At 39.7% G+C, this 23062-nt stretch overlaps 2 protein-coding genes across 10 annotated transcripts in view; both read left to right on the top strand.

The window, feature by feature from the left end:
* The window catches only part of pip5k1cb (phosphatidylinositol-4-phosphate 5-kinase, type I, gamma b), a 754787-nt gene that overhangs the window by 13588 nt on the left and 718137 nt on the right, over positions 1–23062 (top strand). For 2 of the 9 annotated variants that reach the window (XM_087238425.1, XM_087238427.1), the window contains exon 1: positions 19521–19744. The gene's annotated coding sequence lies outside the window, so the exon portion shown is untranslated. 9 annotated transcript variants of the gene reach the window in all.
* btbd2b (BTB domain containing 2b) overlaps positions 1–23062 on the top strand; it is a 1074195-nt gene that overhangs the window by 975096 nt on the left and 76037 nt on the right. The gene's annotated exons all lie outside the window — the stretch shown is intronic.

Raw genomic sequence — 23062 nt, 5'->3', positions numbered from 1 at the left:
CCTGCCTGAGTGGTTCAAGTATACCTAGTAAGAGCTTGATTAGCTTGTTCAGGTGTGTTTGATTAGGGTTGGAGCTAAAACCTGCAGGACACCCCTGGTTTAAATAATAGAAGATACTTTGAGGAACGCTGGAAACCTGTAACCATCGACTTTTATGATAATTGTTTTCTGAATAAAAATAAATGGTAAAACATTCAGTACTGTGAAAAATTCACTGTTACTCCTACGGTTGCTGATAATGCGAACTGTAGAAATCTAACTTGATTTGTAAAACACTTATTTAGTCTCATTTTTTTCAATAAATGATTCAGTTATTTACTCCTAAATCTTCATGTTTCATTGCTAGATGATCATTTTTGAAGAATTATTCAGTGGCATATTTTTGATGTCTGGTTGTTGCCACCTATTGGTTAAATAATGTAATTGCTGCCCACAACTTTTATTTTTAAATGTCAAGTGAAATGCATATGATGGTGATTATCACAGCACTTCTGTGATATTTGACTGTTTGTAAATTCAAAACCAACTATAAAGACTAAAGACTTTCTTGCTTTTTGCATTGTTCAAACAGAGAGCAGCGATTCGAAGGATTAATAAACACATGCAGATCACCATTATTTATAATTTATGTTGCGTGGGTGTTGAGATCCTGATCTTTTAATGATTAATTGTGCAGCTCTACACTGAACGCATTAATGCAGTCTAAACAAGTAGTGACAGAAAACACTTTTAATAACCTTAGAAACCCACAACATCCCAAATAACCCACCACAACTTCTTTCGTCATTGTATTTTACAGGAAAGCCTAAATGCTTTCATACATTTGATTTGAATGACGCGGGAGGCGTTCTCTCTGAGATCGTTACAAATTTAAGATTAATCTATTCACCTTATTCATCGCATACGAGCAGCTATTTGAATCTTTTTGGCTTGAGACTTCCGGTCTTGTTCACTTCTATTCATTTTTAGATGTTACAAACAGCTCGTTATGATGTTTGATGTTGCAAACTGACATTTTCTTATTATATTATTCTGCTTTGTATAGTCAGGCAAACATTTGTTTGTAGAGCGAGTAGTTTGACCGTTTTCTGCTGTTTATCATTCCTAGTCATTTCTCCCATAGGCGATTTGATCAAAAGTTCTAAAACAATCGCAAAATAAGGTCAATAAGTTAAAAAAATAAATTATTAATTTATGGGTCACGTGTGTTCCGAACAGTGGGAAAATTTTTATTCCCAGAGAGTTTTCCAGCTTTCTTCAGCTTTCAATCGAATTTACATTCAACACACAATGTATTGTGGGCAATATCAGCGGTTAAAGTACAGACGCTTCTACTTTTCACATTTCTACAGGCAATAGTAAACCATCCGGGAACCTTTGGCATACTCTTTTCAACATTATACGGGCATCCGCTGCTAAATTTATTTTGTACAAAATTAAATTAAAATTAAGTTGCCGGTTCATTCCGCTGTGGCGACCCCTGATTAATAAAGGTGAGTATGCGAATTGGGGCGACATGGTGGCTCAGTGGTTAGCACTGTTGTCCCACAGCAAGAAGGTCATTAGTTCGAGTCCCGGCTGGGTCAGTTGGCGTTTCTATGTGAAGTTTGTATGTTCTCCCCGTGTTGGTGTGGGTTTCCTCTGGGTGCTTCGGTTTCCCCCACAGTCCAAACACATGTGCTATAGGGGAATTGATGAACTAAACTGGCTGTAATGTATGAGTGTGTGTGTGAATGAGTGAGCGTGTATGGGTGTTTCACTGGGTTGCTGCTGGAAGGGCGTCCACTGTGTAAAACTTATGCTGGATAAGTAGGCAGTTCATTACACTGTGGCGACCCCTGATGAATAAATGAAATGAATGAAAATGAATGAATGAAGTGTGCGAATTGGGATGCAGCATATGCTTTTGTTTGTTGTGAATGCACTCCCTCTAGTGGACAAAATTACTTACTGCACCTTCAATGATAGCATTGTCATTTTTGGCTGAACTTATTCTACTGGTGTGTTATTAGTGTTGTGTATTTTCAGAGTGAGTATGAGTGCAGTGTGCAGGCTGGATTTACATGGTGATGCGTGAAATGGTTTTCCAAAACAAAGACCAGATCGGCGCTGACCTGAATGACAGTGTAATTTGTCAGATTGCTTGTTTTAAGAGATCGGAGGCTAAGCTGTGATGTGCCAGTTTTTCAGGAGATGATGATGATGATGATGATTGATGTGGGACAGGACAGCAGGTACCTGTGTGGATGCAGGATCAGCACGTGCAGAAAACCTCATGTGCATGTACAGGTGAAGCCCTCCTGTATATATATTTCCCCAATTTCTGTTTAACGGAGAGAAGTTTTTTTTTAACACATTTCTGTCTAACTCATCTCTAATAACTGATTTATTTTATCTTTGCCATGATGACAGTAAATAATATTAGACTAGATATTCTTCAAGACACTAGTATTCAGCTTAAAGTGACTTTTAAAGGCTTAACTAGGTTAACTAGGCAGGTTATGGTAATTATGGTTAGCCCTTGCATAGGTTGTTTTCACATGATGTCGTTGATGACACATGAAATTCAGATGGTGGGCAGGAAGTGATTCTTCCACATAGAAATCACTGACAGAACATCAAAATGTTTCTGTTTTATGTTGTTTATAATTGTAACTCTGCTGTTATTTTGGGATTTCCACTTTTTTTGCCTACTGTACACGTTGAAAGTGTACTTTTAGGTTGTGTGTGGTCTAGCGTGCTGTAATTAATTTTGGTGGTTCCTGCACATGTCTGTAATCATAGGAAAAAAGAAAAAATGTCTCCACCATAATCTATGCAAAAGTTATTGTATTCCAACTGATGAGCGGTGCTGTACAAGCCACAGGGAGCGATGATTGTTTTCATATTTCACTATTCTTTTATTTGATCAAACATAATTTACTGTGTTTGGAGCACGTCAGACATATAAAAGGGTTATTTATGCACATCACCTCAAAAACAGAGGAGAAACGGCCCTGAAGTGCACAGCATAAGGTAAGAGATGACGGCTGTCTGTGCTATCTGGGGCTGCTTATTGATCATAAATGTATTGTTTTCACTTCTGCGCCATGGAAACACCGCGATTCATTCGGCAACTGCTTGATATGTGAATATAATTCAGTAAAAAGAATGCTAGAACTGTATGAGCACCGGCAAGAGCTTTCATTTGAGCTATAACTTGTACATGTGTCATATGAAAAATATGAAAATAAACCAATGTAAAATACCCAGCTCGGGTATCCAAAATACTGTGTATTTAAGTGTAAATAACTTCTGTACAGTAGTATAAAAACCAAAGTGGCACATTTGTTGATAAAATATAGATTCTACACTTTCAAATGAAACCACTTACGGGGGTCAGGTGCAATGCTGGCCCTTTAAATCTTAAAGTGAAAGTCGATGACGTCATGCGAAGTACAACTGGTTAAATCTGCTAAGATGAGAAATGCTCTATAGAGATAAAATGAGCTTTTATAGAGTTCTAAAAGTTTTTGCTCATAAAGGGGAGAAAGTTGAAGACAACGGCTGAAAAATGAAAGTAAAGGCAGCATGTAATAAAAATTTTTTCAATACATCCATGTGTACAAGCTTTTTTGAAGGCGATAATTCATTTGACAGCACCAATAAAGATTATACATAGGCCCAGGAGCGCCGCTAGCGGGGGGGAAATTAGGAAGATTCTAAGGGCCCATGTTGTTTTGGGGCCCCTAGAGGTACTATTAGGGACACATCAGAACCTCTCTCTTCACTTTTGTCAACTACACCCAACAACCCCCCATCCCTTCCATGGCTCTTCAATTTCGTCCACAAAACCAGTATTCGTCTACGACACCATCTCCCTTCCCGTCTTACCTTTCGTCCACAATCTGACCCCCGCTTAGCTTTCGAACAGCACCCCCACCCCGCCCACCACACCAGGTTTTACTTTCTTCTGCAACAACCCCCCCCCCCCCACCCAATCTTCCAGTGAAAATGCTTTCATAGGGCCCGTACCAGCTAGCTGTGCCCCTGCACAGCCCTATCTATGTTTAAATATGTTAATATGTTATATAAAATCAGATACACCCCCACAACTTCCAGGAGAATATAAATAACATACCACTCTCACGACCCCTTAAAATTATTTTGCGACCCCCGCAGAGGTTGCGACCCCCAGTTTGAGAACCACTGATCTATAGTATGCTTTAAAACAGTGGTCCCCAACCTTTTTCAAACTGCGGACCGGTGAACGCTTGACATTTTTACTGAGGATCGAGGGGTTAAAATAATAATAATAATAATAATAATAAACGTGAATCCACTGTGTACTCATGTGGAGCATTATTAGCACATTGCTCCAACATTACAATGCTATTATAACATTAGGAAGTAATAACTTTTAACACATTGCTCCAACAATATAACATATTATAACATCAAAAACTGTCCGTGACGCTAAATCAATGGGAGCCCTGAGCTTGTTTCTTTGCATGGTCCCATCTGTGGGTAGTGGCAGAAGGAAGAGCTAAAGCGCGCGTGCACTTCTAGACGTCTGCTGACGTGAGACGTCTGCTTTAGCCAATCAGAACAGTCAGACGCATTCACGTCCGCGCGGTTTATGAGAATAAAAGCCTTTAAATATTTTTCCAGACACATTCAGCTGCTAGAAATTAGTCAGATAACGTTTATATGTTCATCTTAATGCCAACCGTGTAAATAATTATCGATAAGATGCTTATGATAAGCCGTTGTTTGTTTACTTTCAAGCTTTGCGTGTATTTTGGAATGGATGAGTGAACGGTCTTTTCCGGAAAAATTCCGTAACGTCCTCGCCTGTGTGAACAGCGCTTTTTTTAATTTACCGGTAAAGTCGTTCTGAACATTTTACATATATTTACCGGTATCGCTGTGTGAAAGGGGCTATTGACACCCAAAGTCAAGTGTGTTGCTTGTGTCCAGTCTACTCCTTTGCCTTGTTTTGGTGGCTGTCACTGCAGAAAACCCCGCTTCACACAGATAGGATGTTGGAAATAGCAACAGGGTTTTCAGCGCTGTGTTAGCGAGCTCTGGGTATTCTGCCATGACTTTTATCCACCGGCAGAGTTGTTGTCTCGAACACTGTTTTAAGGCCGCCGTCATTTGCGATCTCCAGCAGTTGGTCTTCTTGCACGGACATGCTGGATTCAGCTGGTTTGTTGACAAATGGGTCAAGTATCCATTCCTTGGCCGTTTGTGGGTCCTTTGAGATTGGGAAGTAGCGCTCAAACTCCTTTAACAGCGAAGGCTGGTGATCATGCACCAGCTTGGTGAGTGAGGGCGCAGAATCAGTCTCACACAAAATCCCAGCTAATGTTTGAAACACGTCCAATTTGACTCTGTTCACGCACCATCCCCACAAATCCAGTTTGGCTTTAAATGCAGCTACTTTATCTGCCAACTTAAAGATAGTTTAATTCTTGTGCAAGAATTCTTGTAATTCTTGACCGGGGGCCAGGGGTTGGGGACCACTGCTTTAAAACACTGTTGTGTGTTTTCATATGATAGCTTACAGTGTCTGCCGCCTCAATGACAGGCAAATATATTTTAGTTCAGTAGAATACTCGGCCCTCTTCATGACATAGGGATCATGTCCAACATATGTGTTATTTACAACATATATCTCCTTTAAAATGTGGTATAAATCACAAAAACGTAGACTTTCCTCTGTGTCCCCCATTCAGTTTTTAACTTCCTGCCATCCATCTGAATTTTCCATGTCAGCAGAACCATGCGATTGAAAACGACCTATAAAGCCTGGTTTATACTTCTGCGTCAAGTGACCGGTGTAATCCACGGCGCATGTAACGTGCGTAGCTGTGCATTTATACTTCTGCGCGCTGTCTCTGTTGGTCTGCATTACACTTCTGAAACGCTAGTTGGCAGTGAGGTGTTAATGTTTCTCTGTGTCGAGTTTCTTCGCTTGTTTTGCTTTTCCTGAACACTTCCGGGATGTACAAGTGGTCAAACTCGCTCATTTTGAGGCAGGAACCGGCGGACGTGCAACAACTTTAACTATGAGGTAAACACAGAACAAAACGTTCCATCCTGAGCTCCTTCACGGGACTCCACACTTGTAAACAATCGCTCCTTCGGGCTAGCGCTGCTCGCGCGGCTCTTGGTCCCACCCAGACTCGTCAGCGCTACCAAGCCGACCAATCACAGAGCTTGCACTACGCGTCGTTGCGACGTGTAGTTACATTTTTTGTGAGGTGCACGTCAGTGACACCGACGACCACGGCAAAGGGCTATGCGTCAGCGCCGTAGAATACGTCGGCGCTTGACGCACAAGTATAAATCAGCCTTCACAGTGGTTTGTTCTGTAGACGATTCAAAACAAAAATTGCTTAAGGGGGCTAATAATATTGACCTTAAAATGGCATTCAAATATTTAAAACCTATTTTATTCTAGCCGAAATAAAACAAATAAGACAAATAATATTATAGGAAATACTGTTTATATTTTTTTCCATTCACTTTTTTCCAAGACATACGTTGTATGCAAGCACAAGTCCCTTTCCAAATAATCCCCCACCATCCCAACACTTTTGCTATAGGTTAATTGATGAACTAAATTGGCCGTAGTGTGTGTGTGTGTGTGTGTGTGTGTGTGTGTGTGTGTGAGAGAGAATGAGTGTGTATGGGTGTTTCCCAGTACTGGGTTGCAGCTGGAAGTGTGTGTAAAACATATGCTGGAATAGTTGGTGGTTCATTCTGTTGTGGCGACCTCTGACAAATCAGAGACTAAGCCGAAGGAAAACGAATGAATGAAACAACTGATTATTTGAGATCTGTTAAACTGAGGCATCATCATGTCAAACACGCAGGGCAGAAGCGTGACTCGTGCGTGCGTGTGTGTATGTGTGTGTGTGTCTGAGATTGTAAACAGTAGTTGCGTAAGAACAGGGGCTGAAGGCTGGAGCTTTATTTAGCGTCTCCTCTGCCGTAAGCCGTTGAGTTTCTCCTCAGATCAGCGTCTCCGACATGAGAACACAGACACAGCCAGAGATCTGCGACCCGTTCTGCTCAATCCCCAGACACTCGTTCAATCCTGATGTAGAAAGCACTGCTCTCATCTTCTCGGATGACATGAAAGATGTGTTTTTCACACACTACATCCCAGAGGACGATGTTCAGGCTCAGATGCTGCACTTTTATAGTGGAGGAGACTCTGTGCTGCTTCGTTTAAGTTTCATCTGGAATGTTCGTCTGAAGAGAATACTGTAGATGGAGCTGTAAATGAATGTGAATCACAGCTCAGTGCATTAGGAAAGAAATATTAGAGAATACAGTTGAGAGATCACAAACAAGTATTGCTAAAGGGGGCCAGTAATGTTGACCTTAAAATGCTTTTTAAAAATTGAAAACTGCATTTATTCAAGCTGAAATAAAACAAATAAGACTTTCTTTATAAGAAAAAATATTATCGGAAATACTGTGAAAAAATCCTGAATCTGTTCAACATCATTTGGGAAATATTTTTATAGAAAAGAGAAAATAATTCACAGGAGGGAGAATAATTTAGAGTTTAACTATACAGTGGGTATGGAAATTATTCAGACCCCCTTAATTAGTTTTTTGCAGTTCTACACACAGCAACCCATATTAAAGAGCCCATATTATACATGAAATAGGGTCATATCTTGGTTGTAAGGGTCTCCAACAACAGTTTAATATGCATGCAAGGTCAAAAAACACTTTTATGGTCTTATAATCTGCATTTATTTTGACCTAATTATGCCAGCGACTCCTGTATGAATCGTCCAGTGATTCATTTGTTCCCAAACCCCTCCTTAGCGCGAAGCTAATCTGCGCTGATTGGACCAATGACAGCCTGTTGCGATTGGTCGACTGTCTTCAGTCAGAGAGTGAAATGGCCAATAGCTAATCAGCAATATAAAAAGTAATCACAGTTCATACACGCTCGATAGTGTAGGCGTGGATTTTAGCTGCCACACACACACAAAAACAAACACACACACCTCCGGACGACAACGCTCCCGATTCCGCCCGCATCCGCCAGGTTTTAGCCTGAGAACCCGCTCCGTTTTCTGCCCGCCGCGCCCGATCGCGCTAGAGCGGGGGAGAACACAACCAAAAGTCACCCAGCTATACAGTCCAGACAGCCAAGATGTCTGTATAAACACACACACACAGCACCAAGCACACAAAGTTCACTCTCTCTCGCTCTCTCTCTCTCTCTCTCTCTCTCTCTCTCTCTCTCTCTCTCTCTCTCTCTCTCTCTCTCTCTCTCTCTCTCTCTCTCTCTCTCTCTCTCTCTCTCTCTCTCTCTCTCTCTCTCTCTCTCTCTCTCTCTCTCTCTCTCATATACGCGCGCGTGCGCACTAACACACACACACACAAGCACCAAGCAGACTCTCTCTTTCTCATTCGCATAGCAATATCCGTGATATTGCTAGACAGCCCGCTCCCGTCCCAAATTAAACCCGTTACCGACCGCTCCCGCGATTTATTCGGAAATTTATTCCCGCGCCGCAGAAATTTGGCGCGGGGACAGCCGCGGGAATGCAGAACTCTACCACGGAGCTCCATAAACAAAGCAGCACGCGTCGCGTTTTTAACGAGACTTTGCACGCGATAAGAGAATATAGCCAGTTAACCGGATACAGTACACTCGGTTACAAGTAACAAATCACAACTAAATACATTTGCAAGCTAGAGTCAACGAGGCAACAACTTTAACCGCACGTACTTACACTTGAGAAATGGAAACTCATCCTGACGTCCAGCAGTAAGTTACTCTTTACTGATCCTTCCTTTAACAATTGCTGATGAAGTATTCTTTGTAGCATGTAGTTTCCAGAAGTTTCCAGAAGTTTCCAACTGCTTGGCAATAATGCTGAGGTTTCATCTTTGGGTGGAGACTCAATATATCCATCTGCAGTGTGACTTCAATCGACCGGCATGTTTGTGTGTGTGTTTGTGTGTGTGTGTGTTTGTGTGTGTGTCTGGGTTTCTGCGTCAGAGGGCGGGGCCTCAGGTTTGAAATCTCCCGGGTTTGCGCGTGCACATGAATAACTTGGTTTCGTTCGTACGTCATGGCGAAACACCTAATGACTCGGTATCAAGGCGACTCGTTTGAAGCACTATGAGTCGACTCTTTTATAGATGAATCAACCGTTTTAAACACTGTACACTAACAGATTTAAGCCTTAGCTGGATACTTCACTTCACTTAGAGCTGTGTTACACACTACATGGAGGGGAATTTTCAAAAACCCATAATATGGGCTCTTTAATAATAATAATAAATATAATAAATGTATCCACACATTTATATAATGCAAACTATATATGAGTTTATTTATAGTTTTAAAGAAGTCTCCTTGTACTTTCCGTCTCAGATTGTAATATATTGTACAGTTACACAGCAGATGTCATGAGTGGCACATTGTGCATGATTAATCATTGTCAAACTGCTATTAGATCCAGTTCAGTTTCATTCAGTGGCCGTTTGACTGGGATCAGCAGTTAATACGGCTTGATTTCCCAGTGAAACCGGAGAGTCTGTGTGATTAAATGTTTTATTTGGCCGCTCTGGACTTTAAAGTGCTCTTAGTTTACTGACGTGTGCAACATATCAGCGCACACTTCTTTTGTTTCTCAGGCTTTTTGTGCTGTCAGCAGTTTGTTTTTTAGTCTATTTATTTGCTCGTTTAATTGTGTGTGAGTTAAATGCAAGATTATTTACCCTCCTGTAAAATTTGAGTCATCAAGCGCTGTTTTTTACTTCATGAATTATTGTCAGCATCACCTGAGCACCGTATCTAGAGCTATAATGTCTGTCAGCAGTTTTAGCAGGTCAGCTGTACTTCAGAGTTTGTAAATAGTCACACATTAGTAAAGTAATGATGAGTCTGGGGCGAGGGAGTGGCGCAGTAGGTAGTGCTGTCGCCTCACAGCAAGAAGGTCGCTGGTTCGAACTTTCAGTTGGCGTTTCTGTGTGGAGTTTGCATGTTCTCCCTGTCTTCGCGTGGGTTTCCTCCGGGTGCTTCGGTTTCCCCCACAGTCCAAAAACAGGTGGTACAGGTGAATTGGGTTGGCTAAATTGTCCGTAGTGTATGAGTGTATGTGTGAATGTGTGTGTGGATGTTTCCCAGAGATGGGTTGCAGCTGGAATGGCATTCGCTGCGTAAAAACTTGCTGGATAAGCTGGTGGTTCATTCTGCTGTGGCGACCCCGGATTAATGAAGGGACTAAGCCGACAAGAAAATGAATGAATGGATGAATAAATGAGTCTGACAGATTGATCAGCAAATTTAATCAAACCTACAGTAGAAACAAGCTCATGATCAGGGCGAGACGCTACTTACTGAACTGTTTTACTTAGTGTAGAGTTTGGTCTGATTTTTAGACTATAGGAGTTGACATTTTTATTCTTTTATTCTTTCTTTTTTATTCTTTAGACTACATTTTAGGTATATATTTAGATTAAATTATATGTTTAATTGTATTTGTTGTAAATTCTTTCTTAAAATTGTACTTTTTGTATTAACATTATTTGTTAAGCACCTAGGGTCTGAGAGTAACGTACTTTCGATTCCCTATATGTCCTGTACATGTGGCTGAATTGACAATAAAGCTGACTTTGAATTTTTTTGACTTTGATCAGAAGTGTCTTCTATGAAAGGTAAAGGCCTCTAGATTTTGCTTATTTGAGCACAATAAAATCTGATCATGCCTTGATGTTGACTGATTTCATTAGGAGAGTAAGATCTGACTCTGCTTAGAGTAAAGTCTCATCACTGAACAGAAATAATGTCCAGTATAGAAGATAAAGTCCTGCTGCAGTGGAGACAGAATGAATATTGTGTCTGACTCCATCATGAGCTTGGAGGACTGCATCCATACATCTCTGACATGACTCAAATCACTGATTAATAAAGTCATCTGGAACGGCAAAGAAAGCATTCAGCAAGACTCCCAGAGTTCATCAAGAGTCTTTGTGTTCATCTTCAACGCCTCCATCTTACTCCAGACATGCTCAATATTGTTCATATCTGGTGACTGGGCTGGCCAATCCTGGAGCAGCTTGACCTTCTTTGCTTTCAGGAGCTTTGATGTGGAGGCTGAAGTATGAGCAGGAGCGCTATCCTGCTGGAGAATTGTCCCTCTCCTGTGGTTTGTAATGTAATGGGCAGCACAAATGTCTTGACACCTCAGGCTGTTGATGTTGATCATCCACTCTGCAGATCTCTCCATACTGAATGTAACCCCAAACCATGATTATTCCTTCAGCAAACTTGACTGATATCTGTGAAACTCTTGGGTCCATGCTGGTTCCAGTAGGTCTTCTGCAGTATTTGTGATGATCTGGATGCAGATCAACAGATTCATTCCTTCTGCCGGTTTTCATATGATCAACTAGAAGTCAAGTTATTATTCGTTGCTCTTACAACTGGGGTCGCCGACGAGACTTTTGTAAGGTAGTGTACTGTATAACTGCTAATATGGCAAATGAAGCTACAGCGGGTCTCCCAACACATTCGCTAAAAGACAGAAAATATTACTTTACAAACTCTATTGTGCGTGTATATATGCATGTATGTGTTTTTGTGTGTTTTTTTATGTGTGTATATATGCGTGTGTGTGCGCGTGTGTGTTTGTGTGTATGCGTGTGTGTTTGCGTGTGTGTGTGTGTGTGTGTGTGTGTGTGTGTGTGTGTGTGTGCGTGTGCGTGTGCGTGTTGCCCTGACCTTAATCCCATCACAGTGTTGTGCAGACTGACGGTGGCCAGGGATTAACACGACGGAACTTTCCAGTCTGTTTAGTTTCACACTTACAGGAGTCTTTTAGCCAAACACACTCTGTGGTGTTCACTTACTTTACAGTGGTCAGGGTTGCCAAGTGATGCATAACACAACCCAGTTAAATGCTATTAAAAATCAGCCCAACAGGATGATGACAGCGCAGCCAGAGGAGCAGCATTGCAAAAGCCCAGATTTGAAATGACATGAAGCTGTATGCTCACAGGGGGGGGTCAACCCTGTTCCTGGAGATCGACCTTCCTGCAGATTTCAGTTGCAACCCATATCAAACACACCTGCCTGTAATGATCAAGTGCTGTTCAGGTCCTAGTTAATTGGTTCAGGTGTGTTTGGTCAGGGTAGGAGCTGAACTATGCAGGAAGCTAGATCTCCAGGAACAGGGTTGAGCAGCGCTGCTCTAACAAGAATTGTCTGGTCATTCTGATTTTGTTTGTAACGTTTTTTTTTAACCCACCAAATATGATTGGGTTTAGGGATGCACGATATATCGGAGGCCATATCGTTATCTGCCGATAAATGCTATTTTTAAGATTATCGTTATCGATCCGATGTCTAAATATTGGGCGATATCTTTAAGCTGATAAATTACGTAATTGCCGCGCACACGTGGGCAGAACATGTTCAGACTTGTTCATGGATCTCTCCTCACACTGATTATTCCTTCATAGTCCGTCCTTTCTTCACGTGGTATTGCTGTGCGTTAATAACTCTGTAAGTAACCATTATCCTTATCATGGTAGATGTGTTTGATTGAGTGCCATTGTGTATTTTGCTTCAAATCGCCTCAGGAAAAAATATTACATATGAAAGCCTTTCCTGCTCTGTCTCTTTGTTGTGTTAGAGATAGCAGGGAGGTTTACTTATTACTCTAGGGCCGAATAATATTAGTTTCGGGGTGAACTCTTTTAGTTGCAGCCGGGGAATAAACGAGTTTCCGAGAGCTTTCACCCCACGCGCGCACACACACATAGATCTGACAAACTTCACACACACATAGTCTCGAGCCTTCACAGATCAACAGGGGTTGCACCGGTGCAGCGGTCACTGAATCCAGCATACGGGCCACACGTTCTGTCTTTATATTCTGCTGTGTGTTTGTCATAAAGTCATCTGAGCTCAATGATCAGGTTTGTATCAAAATCCGAGGGCAAATCTGCGCCCTCACAGCGGTTTATCATAAACTTTTCATCGATCGTTTTCCCCGCGATTGACAGCAAGAACGAACACAGAAGCGTTGATGCTACATGTGTTCAAAAGAATCTAAAACGCCAAATAGGATGAATTTATGTCACATTTTTAAAAATAATACATTCTAACAAGAAGGGTCTGGTCATTCTGATTTTGTTTGTAATGTTTATTTTTAACCCACCAAATATGATTGGGTTAAATATTATTTAACCCATCAGTTGGGTTTGTCCATATTTGACCCAAAATTGGATTGAAACAACCCAGCATTTTGTGCAGTCATTCAATCTAGTGTTCAATCCGTCTATCTTTCTCCAACCCCAAATCAGAAAGGGTTGGGACACTATGAAAGCACAAATAAAAATTAAATGAGTGATTTCTAAATTTACTGTGACTTGTATTTCATTCCAGACAAAGTGAGCACAAAATATTTTCATGTTTCGTCTTTTCTACTTGATTTAATTTATAAATATCCATCCGTTCCTATCTGTTACGATTTAAAAGATGTTAAATAAAGGGGAAGAGGAGTAACATTAAATTTTGGGTGAAACGCATAAGCAACCACACAACATCAATAAATTAGGGACAAAACCAAGACCAGCTAAATGCAATAAAGTGATTTTATTTACAAAAATAGTGATAATAATGAATGCCAAAAAAAATTGATATAGAAAGATTATTAAATACTTACAAAGAGACATTGAATTTCACAGATAACAAATGACATAAGATGTTTGACCAGATATGGGAGAGTTGGAGAATTTGAGACGCGGGCGGCATCCAAACAATAAGAATAAATAAAACAAAAACAATCTATTTGGCCCAATCTCTACCCTATCTATCCAAAATAAAAATGCAGAAGTTATTGAAAAGAAATCTTTGCGTCTATTACGCACTACCTAACCTACGCTGATCTCTGATGGGAAAACAAAAAGTACAGTGGGTGGAGCACGCCCCTTACCTAGTGTGTCTAATACAGAGATATTCAAACTACTTGTGCACAATGTATGTCGCACGACATTCTTACCTGACCCACTCTCCAACCTCAGATGCGCATGACACCAACGGTAGACAAATGGAGAACAAATAACGGACAGATACCAAATTGTAACACACAGTAGACACACTGTAACACACTGTAGACACACAAAAAAAACACTGACACACAGCACAACACAGAAATTCAGGGCTTCCAGAGTAGCGTCCTGTCACCACTTTTATGCCACGGTGGCAGCGGCTGGATTGGAGACCTTGGGTGACGTCAAGGGGGGCACGGCAAACAGCTGGGCAGCGGTAGCCAATCAGAGCCACTGTATAGGTGGAAGCGGGAGAAAGGTAGAGAGCAAGCGAGCACGGAGAGAGAGAGAAAGGGAGAGAGAGAGAGTGAAAGAAAGAGACTAGCGAGAAAAAATATATATAAATAATAATCACGCAACACAGAAATGTACAGGAATGTAACACTATCGTTCAGACCTGCAACACATTCCAGAAACAGCTGGTACAGGAGCAGTTTAGGGCTCTAATCAGGTAAACAAACCTTTGTCAAGTACCACAATACATAGTTACATCCACAAATGGCAGCTAAAACTCCACTGTGCCAAAAGGAAGCCCTGTGTTAACAGCGTCCAGGAGGGTCGTCGACTTCTCTGGGCTCTGAGGCTTCTGGGATGGAGCATCACACAGTAGAAATGTTTACTGTGCTCAGATAAAACAGTATTTTAGTGGGAAATGGACGCCTTGTGCTCCGAACCAAAGAAAAAAAGGATCATCCAGACTTTTTCCAGCCACAAGTCTAAAAGCCAGAGTCTGTCATGGTATTGGGTTGTGTCTGTGCCTTTGGCAAAGGTATCTTGCTTTCCTGCGATGATCCATTAATGCTGGAAAGCACATGGAGATGTTGGAGCACAATATACTGCCTTCTTTCCCAGGAACACCCCTGCATATTTCAACAAGACAACACAAAACTTGAGTCCTACACATTACAGAGTTCTGCTGCAGAGGAAGAGGATACAGGTACTCGACTGGCCTGCCTGCAGTCCTGACCTGTCTCCAATAGAGATTCTGTGGTGCATTTTGAAGGGCAAAATAAGACAATGAAGAACCCATACTGTTGCCCACCTTAAGACTTGTTTGCAGGAAGAATGGGACAAAATGACACCTGAAACACTTCATCACTTGGTGTCGTCTTCAGTACCTAAATGTCTTTTAAGTGTTGTGAAAAGGAATGGCAACAACACAAAGTGGTAAATGCTTCATACCTGTCAACATTGGGATTTGAAAATAAGGGATAACATGTCTGACGTGTCTGACAGTCACGCACCGCTAGATGAACTGACTGTTTTGAGGATGCTTAGGAGGGACAACGGTGCCTGTAATCAAAAGGAAGGGAATCTCGCCAATTTTATATTTATTTCAAAGTGTTGTCATGCCTAAATAAAGTTAAAGCACAGAACAGATTCACATTTAAGAGCAAGGAGCGTCCCCTGGTGATTCAGTGGTATGGGTTGCACATAAGGAGGATCGAGATATATCCAGCTGCTGAACCGCAGAACCACACACGTTTTAGGCACACACAATCTAGCACACCATATATGGTAACTAACCTATTCTTTAGCATTATCGCCACCTATTGAATTTCACAAATATGAGTTCCCTTTTCAGTCATTATTATTATTATTATATCGTAACGATCATTTTAACATCTCTGCAGTTTCTGAACTCAAATTATGTAAATAAAAATAATTGGTCAAAGACACTTATGACTTTATTCATGTGTCCACATAAACAAAGAACACATAGTAGACCGTCAAATTGTAGGATTAAGTGTAATAAACTAATCCAGGATCTTAATCTTATCATTCATTCATTTTCTTGTCGGCTTAGTCCCTTTATTAATCCGGGGTCGCCACAGCGGAATGAACTGCCAACTTATCCAGCAAGTTTTCACGCAGCGGATACCCTTCCAGCCGCAACCCATCTCTGGAAAACATCCACACACACATTCACACACACTCATACACTACGGACAATTTAGCCTACCTTATACACCTGTACCACATGTCTTTGGACTTTAGGGGAAACCGGAGCACCCGGAGGAAACCCACACTAATGCAGGGAGAACATGCAAACTCCACACAGAAACGCCAACTGAGCCGAGGCTCGAACCAGCGACCTTCTTGCTGTGAGGCAACAGCACTACCTACTGTGCCACTGCTCTGCCCTAATCTTATCATACTTGGTTAAAATCACTTTGTTGTAAAATATAAAAAGCAAACAATAATGTGTCACAATAAAATGAATTACTATAGTTAATAATTTAAACAATATATAATGTAGTTATAAACTGAGTATCTGATTAACTACTTGTTGCATCTCTCATGGATGTAAGTGCGCTGCACTTAAGCAATGACACGGACACAAACCTTATGCAACAGAACTCTTTACTAAATATTGCGGATATACAGGAGACATGCTACAATGTCATACTGTGCAGACGCAGGATCTCGCTGCGCGTCCCATACGGAACATCATAAGGGTCAAAAAGCGTTACACTTGAAGCCACAGTACACAACACTACTATATTTTACTAAACTGTCACAGTTGTTGGTTTTATATATATATATATATATATATATATATATATATATATATATATATATATATATATATATATTTACTTATTATTTTTTGTCAATTATTAATAGTTAATTTGTTTCTATTGCTAAATTTTGGTTTAAAAAAGTGTATTGCTTACTATAAATTACTACAGTATTTAATGTGGGAAATCATTAATAAAAAAGCTATTAGAAAATCAAGCAAATAAACTCAATTAAATTGCTGGAGTAAAATATGAATATAGTGTTATACATTTGTTACATGTAAAAAGATTTTTAATACATATAAAATGTATTATTGGCTAAACTTGCTATTATTTCCTTCATTATAAACAAATCCATTACATAAATTAAACCTGTCCAGTTTTGATTGTTCAGCAAGGCCAGTAAACGAGTATCTGCCATGTTATTGTCAGATAATAATTACTGATCATCTATGATGACGGATAAAAAACTGTTCAGTCTATTAAACTGAATGGCGATCGGAAACATCGCTCCGCATTCGCCCGTCTCGATCGCAATGTTTGTGAAATGAAGTAAACACTATTGTTTATTGTGTACATTATTTATTAACCATATATATCCAAACATATCGATGACGATGGTCAAAAAGACGTTAATAACATTAACATCCGTCGTAACCATATATGGTTTGCCTAGATTGAGTGTGCCAGATTGTGTGTGCCTAAAACATGTGCGGTTCTGCGGGCCTGCAGCTGGATATTATTGGGAGGATCGGCTCTTTAATAATTATTGCCACCCTTCATAGAAGGATTGAAAATATCTTTACAGATAAAAGCAGGATAAAATTGTAAAAATACAGGAGAATCATGGGAAAAATGGACGGGTTGAGAGGAATCAGTGGCGCCTGCAGCTGTACGCACTGTGCGTACCTACCATGAGAGGGCGGGAAGTAATGGCGCTTTTTTATTTATTTATTACATAATTTAAATTGATTATTAAACAGTGCACACAACGATATATTGGCAAAGCAAGAAAGTATGAGAATAAATAAAGGTGTGTGTTTGTGTGTTTTAAAGTGTGTATGTACTTGCGTGATGGGAGATGGGTAAAGGAATCTGTTGGCTTTAGTTTTGCTGGCAATTTTTCACACCTAAAAATTACTATTCAGATAGATAGATAGATAGATAGATAGATAGATAGACAGATAGATAGATAGACAGATAGATAGATAGACAGATAGATAGATAGATAGATAGATAGATAGATAGATAGATAGATAGATAGATAGATAGATAGATAGATAGAAAAATAGATAGATAGAAAAATAGATAGATAGATAGGTAGATAGATAGATAGATAGATAGAAAAATAGATAGATAGGTAGATAGATAGATAGATAGATAGATAGATAGATAGATAGATAGATAGATAGATAGATAGATAGATAGATAGATAGATAGATAGATAGATAGAAAAATAGATAGATAGATAGATAGATAGATAGATAGATAGATAGATAGATAGATAGATAGATAGATAGATAGATAGATAGATAGATAGATAGATAGATAGATAGATAGATAGATAGATAGATAGATAGATGGATAGATGGATAGATAGATAGATTGTTTAAAACAAAGGTTCAGAACGAGTAAACGCTCTTTAAAACAGATAAACCTAATTGAGACATTCGCCAAAAGGCCTAAAACTGATGATACAAATACTGATCTCCTGCACAATGTGGAGACTGCATTCGCATCAGCACCTAAGCCGGGGGAACTGTCTCTTTCACGGAGACCCGGGAGGGACATGATGGTGGGGGGAAAAAAAAGGTGGAACAAAAAAAATAACTGGGTGCGAGAAAAAAAACTGAGTGATAGGAAAACATATTTTAAGGTTTTTTTGCGTTCCTTCGCAAAGATGTTTCTCCACAAACACTTCCTGTTCCCGTCCTTCATGTAAACCCTCCCGTTTTGCCAAAATTCTCCCATGTTTTACCATTCTATCCCACTTTCATCATATTTTCCCATATTTCTGATATATGTTTAATCTTGAAATTAAAATGTCTGCATCACTTTCTTTACAATAAAGCTGTGCGTCGATCGTCCCCTTTTCATATACTACCTCTGAACCAGTGAATGCATGTATATGCGCTGACTGACAGACGCGCTCCATACAATAAACTGATCCCAGATTTTCCTTGGTGCTGAAGTGCTGTATTCAACACAATCTCACGGCAATTCGTAACTTTTTCATTTAGTGGCTAATTCGTACGAATTCTAATTCGTACATTTTAGTATGATTTGCTCATCCCCCAATGACGGTTGGGTTTAGGGGTGGGGTTAGGTGCCACGCCTCCTTTTTAAAATCGTACAATTTCTTACGACTGAACTCGTACGAATTCTTACGAATTAGCCACTAAACTGCCAAAACATAAAATACTTACGTTTTCTCGTGAGATCAGGCTGGCTTTATTACCTTTAGATTTTAAAGAAAATATATTAATTTTAAAAAACAAACGAATAGATGAATGTTATAACGAATATCCTTTTGAAAGTAGGCATCAGTGTTTCTTGATATGATTGGGGGGCGGGGCGGTGCTGGATTTGTGCGTACCTTCGAATAAAATCCTGCAGGCGCCCCGGACAGGAATGAAATGCTTTGCTGTTCAAAAATGATAAGCAACACATTAAATAAAGTTTGTTGTATTGTCTGCAATGAAATACAAGCCAAAGTCCATTTAGAAATCACTACCAGTTTTCCATACTGTCCCAACCTTTTCTGATTTGGGGTTGTGTCTTTCTGTCTAAATGTTGTCTGTCTGTCATTTATTTTGTGCATTATTCCTCATGTCCTTCTTGTGTGTAAGTTGTCATTGTGAGTCTGTCAGTGATTGTGAGTTGTTCATCTCTGCCCTCGTCCTTGGCACACAGTTCTATCTCTCAGTCTTATCCACCGATAGGCAGAAACCGGCTGTAATCTCCGTCTCTCATTGGCTGCTGCTCTCGTCCAGGTGACCACAGAGATTGGGGAATTTGTCAGGGCATCAGATTAGTTCCTCCTGTCAATCCAATTGAGCGTCCTCACAGGACTGATCCTACCGCAAATAGAAACCAGCCTCACAAACCAAACCACAGGGATACATGTCTCATCTGAGGTCTGTATTTCTGACTTTCATACTTTTATTTGTCCTGTTGCAGTGGATAAACACCGTCAGCAAGTAATGATTAGTTTAGAACTCAGAGATTTTAGACTTGTGTTCCTCAGGTGTGTTCAGGATGCAAATGTTCCAGTGATATATGAGCTTCCCGATTCTCATTTTAAGGAGGTTTTAAGGATGTTTTAAGCGTTAGACTGACTTTTGCATTGGCTTAATTTTATAAATGAATTTCGTAGCTTTAAATGAATTTTCAATATTATGGTTTGTTTGTATTCATGTCCTTGTGCACTGCAAAAAATGCTTTTCTTACTTAGATTGTTTTGTCTTGTTTCTAGTCCAAAAATCTAAAACTTCCTAAATCAAGAGGAATTTTCTAGACAAGCAAAACATACTGTCTTGTTTTAAGATATAATATGCCAAAATTAAGTGAGTTTTTCCTTAAAACAAGCAAAATAATCTTACGTCAAAAGAAAAAACAAGATTAATTTGCTCACCCCATTGGCAGATTATTTGGCTCGTTTTAAGGAAAAACTCGCTTAATATTGGTATATTATTTCTCAAAACAAGACAATATGTTTATATGTTATTAATTTAGAAAATTCTTCTTGATATAAGAAACTTTAGATATTTGGACTAGAAACAAGACAAAAAATCTAAGCAAGAAAAGCATTTTTTGCAGTGTGTGTGTGTGTTTGTGTGTGTGTTCAGTGTTTAGGTGCTTTTAGACTTTTGTTCCTCGAGTGCGTTTATGATGCAAATGTTGCAGTCATATATGAGCATCCCGATACTTTAAGGAAGTTTTAAGAAGGTTTTTAAGCATTAGTCTGACGTGTGCATTTGCTTAATTTCTATTAATGAAGTTTGTAGCTTTAAAGGAATCTTCAGTGTTTGGGTTTGTTGTTTGTATTCATTGTGTGTGTGTGTGTGTTCAGTTTTTGGGTGTTTTTAGATTTTAATTTCTCAAGTGTGTTTATGATGCAAATGTTGCTTTAAGGAGGTTTTAAAGATGTTTAGGGATGATTAAAGCATCAGTCTGACATGTGCATTGGCTTAATTTCCATAAATGAAGTTCACAGCTTTAAATGAATCTTCAGTGTTTGGGTTTGTTGTTTGTATTCATTGTGTGTGTGTGTGTGTGTGTGTGTGTGTGTGTGTGTGTGTGTGTGTGTGTGTGTGTGTGTGTGTGTGTGTGTGTGTGTGTGTGTGTGTGTGTGTGTGTGTGTGTGTGTGTGTCTGTGTGTGTGTCTGTGTGTGTGTCTGTGTGTGTGTCTGTGTGTCTGTGTCTGTGTGTGTGTGTGTGTGTGTGTGTGTGTGTGTGTGTGTGTGTGTGTTTAGTTTTTGGGTGTTTTTAGACTTTAATTTCTCAAGTGTGTTTATGATGCAAATGTTGCTTTAAGGAGGTTTTAAAGATGTTTAAGGATGCTTAAAGCATCAGTCTGACATGTGCATTAACTTAATTTCCATAAATGAAGATCACAGCTTTAAATGAATCTTCAGTGTTTGGGTTTGTTGTTTGTATTCATGTATTTGTGTGTGTTCAGTGTTTGTTTTTAGACTTTCGTTCCTCACGTGTGTTTATGATGCAAATGTTGCCGTCCTGTATGAGATCTTTAAGTGTGTTTTTAAGCTTTTGACATTTGCATTGGCTTAATTTCCATAAATGAAGACAAGTTCATAGCGTTAAATGAGTCTTCAGTATTTGGGTTTGTTGTTTGTATTCATGTATTTGTGTGTGTGTTTAGTGTTTGGGTGTTTTTAGACGTGTTTCTCAAGTGTGTTTATAAAACTCATATATGAGCTTCCCAATATTTTAGGGAGCTTTTAAGGAAGTTTTAAGAAGGTTTTTTAAGCATTTAAGGAGGTTTCAAAGATGTTTAAGGATGCTTAAAGCATCAGTCTGACATGTGCATTTTCTTAAATTCCATAAATGAAGTTCACAGTGTAAAATGAGTCTTCAGTATTTGGGTTTATTGTTTGTATTCATGTCTTTGTGTGTGTGTGTGTTCAGTGTTTGGATGTTTTTAGACGTGTTTCTTGAGTGTGTTTATGATACAGTCATATATGAGCTTCCCAATATTTTAAGAATGGCTTTAAGGATGTTTAAGGAAACTTAAAGGACATTTTATGGGTGTTTTAAGCTTTTGACATTTGCGTTGGCTTAATTTACAATTTAAAGTATTTGGGTTTATTGTTTGTTTCCAGGTTCTTGTGCGTGTGTTCAGTGTTTGGGCTTTTTTAGTTTGTTCCTCAAGTGTGTTTATGATGCAAATATTGCTGTCATATTCGAGCTTCTCAAAACTTTGAGAAGGTTTTAAGGATGTTTAAGGGTGCTTTAAGCATTAGGCCTGGTTTATACTTCTGCGTCAAGTGGTCGATTTGACCCATAGTGCATGCAAGGCGTGTAGCCGTGCATTTAGGCCTGGTTTATACTTCTGCGTCAGGTGATCAGCCTAACCCACGGCGCATGCAATGCGTGTAGCTGTGCATTTATACTTCTGCACGCTGTTTCTGTTGGTCTGCATTAACACTTCTGAAACGCTAGTTGGCAGTGAGGTGTAAATGTTCCTCTGTGTTGAGTTTCTTCACTGGTGTTTTGTTTGCTCTGAACGCTTCCTGAATGTACAAGAGGCTCAAACTTGCTCATTTTGAGGCAGGTACCGGTGGATGTCCAACAACTTTAATCATGAGGTAAACACAAAACAAAACTTTCCATCCGGAGCTCTTTCACAGGACTCCACACTTGTAAAACAATCGCTCCATCGGGCTTGTGCGGCTCTCAGTCCCGCCCACACTCGGCAGCGCTACCAAGCCGACCAATCAAAGAGATCGTGCTAAGCGTAGTTGTGACGTGTAGTTACATTTTTTGAGAGGTGCACAACAGCAACGGCGATAGCGTAGGGTCAACACGTAGGCTGTGCCGTAGCATACGCGTGCGCTTGCCGCAGAAGTATAAATCAGCCTTCAGTCTGACATTTGCATTTGCTTAACCTCCATCAATGATGTTCAAAGCTTAAATCTTCAATATTTTTTGAATCTTCAGTGTTTGGGTTTATTGTTTGTATTCATGTCTTTGTGTGTGTTCACTGTTTGTTTTAAACTTTAGTTCCTCAAGTGTGTTTATGATGATGTTTTGCTCTTTTATAGCGAAAAAAGAGAAAAAAAAGTTCCAAAACTTTAAGAAGTTTTTAAGGATGTTTAGGGATGTTTAAGGATGTTGTGAAGCGTTAGTCTGACATTTGCATTGGCTTAGCTTCCATAAATGACGACAAGTTCACAGATTTAAATGAATCTTCATTATTTGGGTTAGTGTTTGTG

This window comes from Danio rerio, chromosome 2 (genome assembly GCF_052040795.2).
Source record: "Danio rerio strain M-AB ecotype USA chromosome 2, GRCz13ab, whole genome shotgun sequence".
Lineage (NCBI taxonomy): Eukaryota > Metazoa > Chordata > Actinopteri > Cypriniformes > Danionidae > Danio > Danio rerio.
Note: the sequence above shows the minus strand (reverse complement) of the source record. Positions and strands in the feature narration are given on the sequence as shown.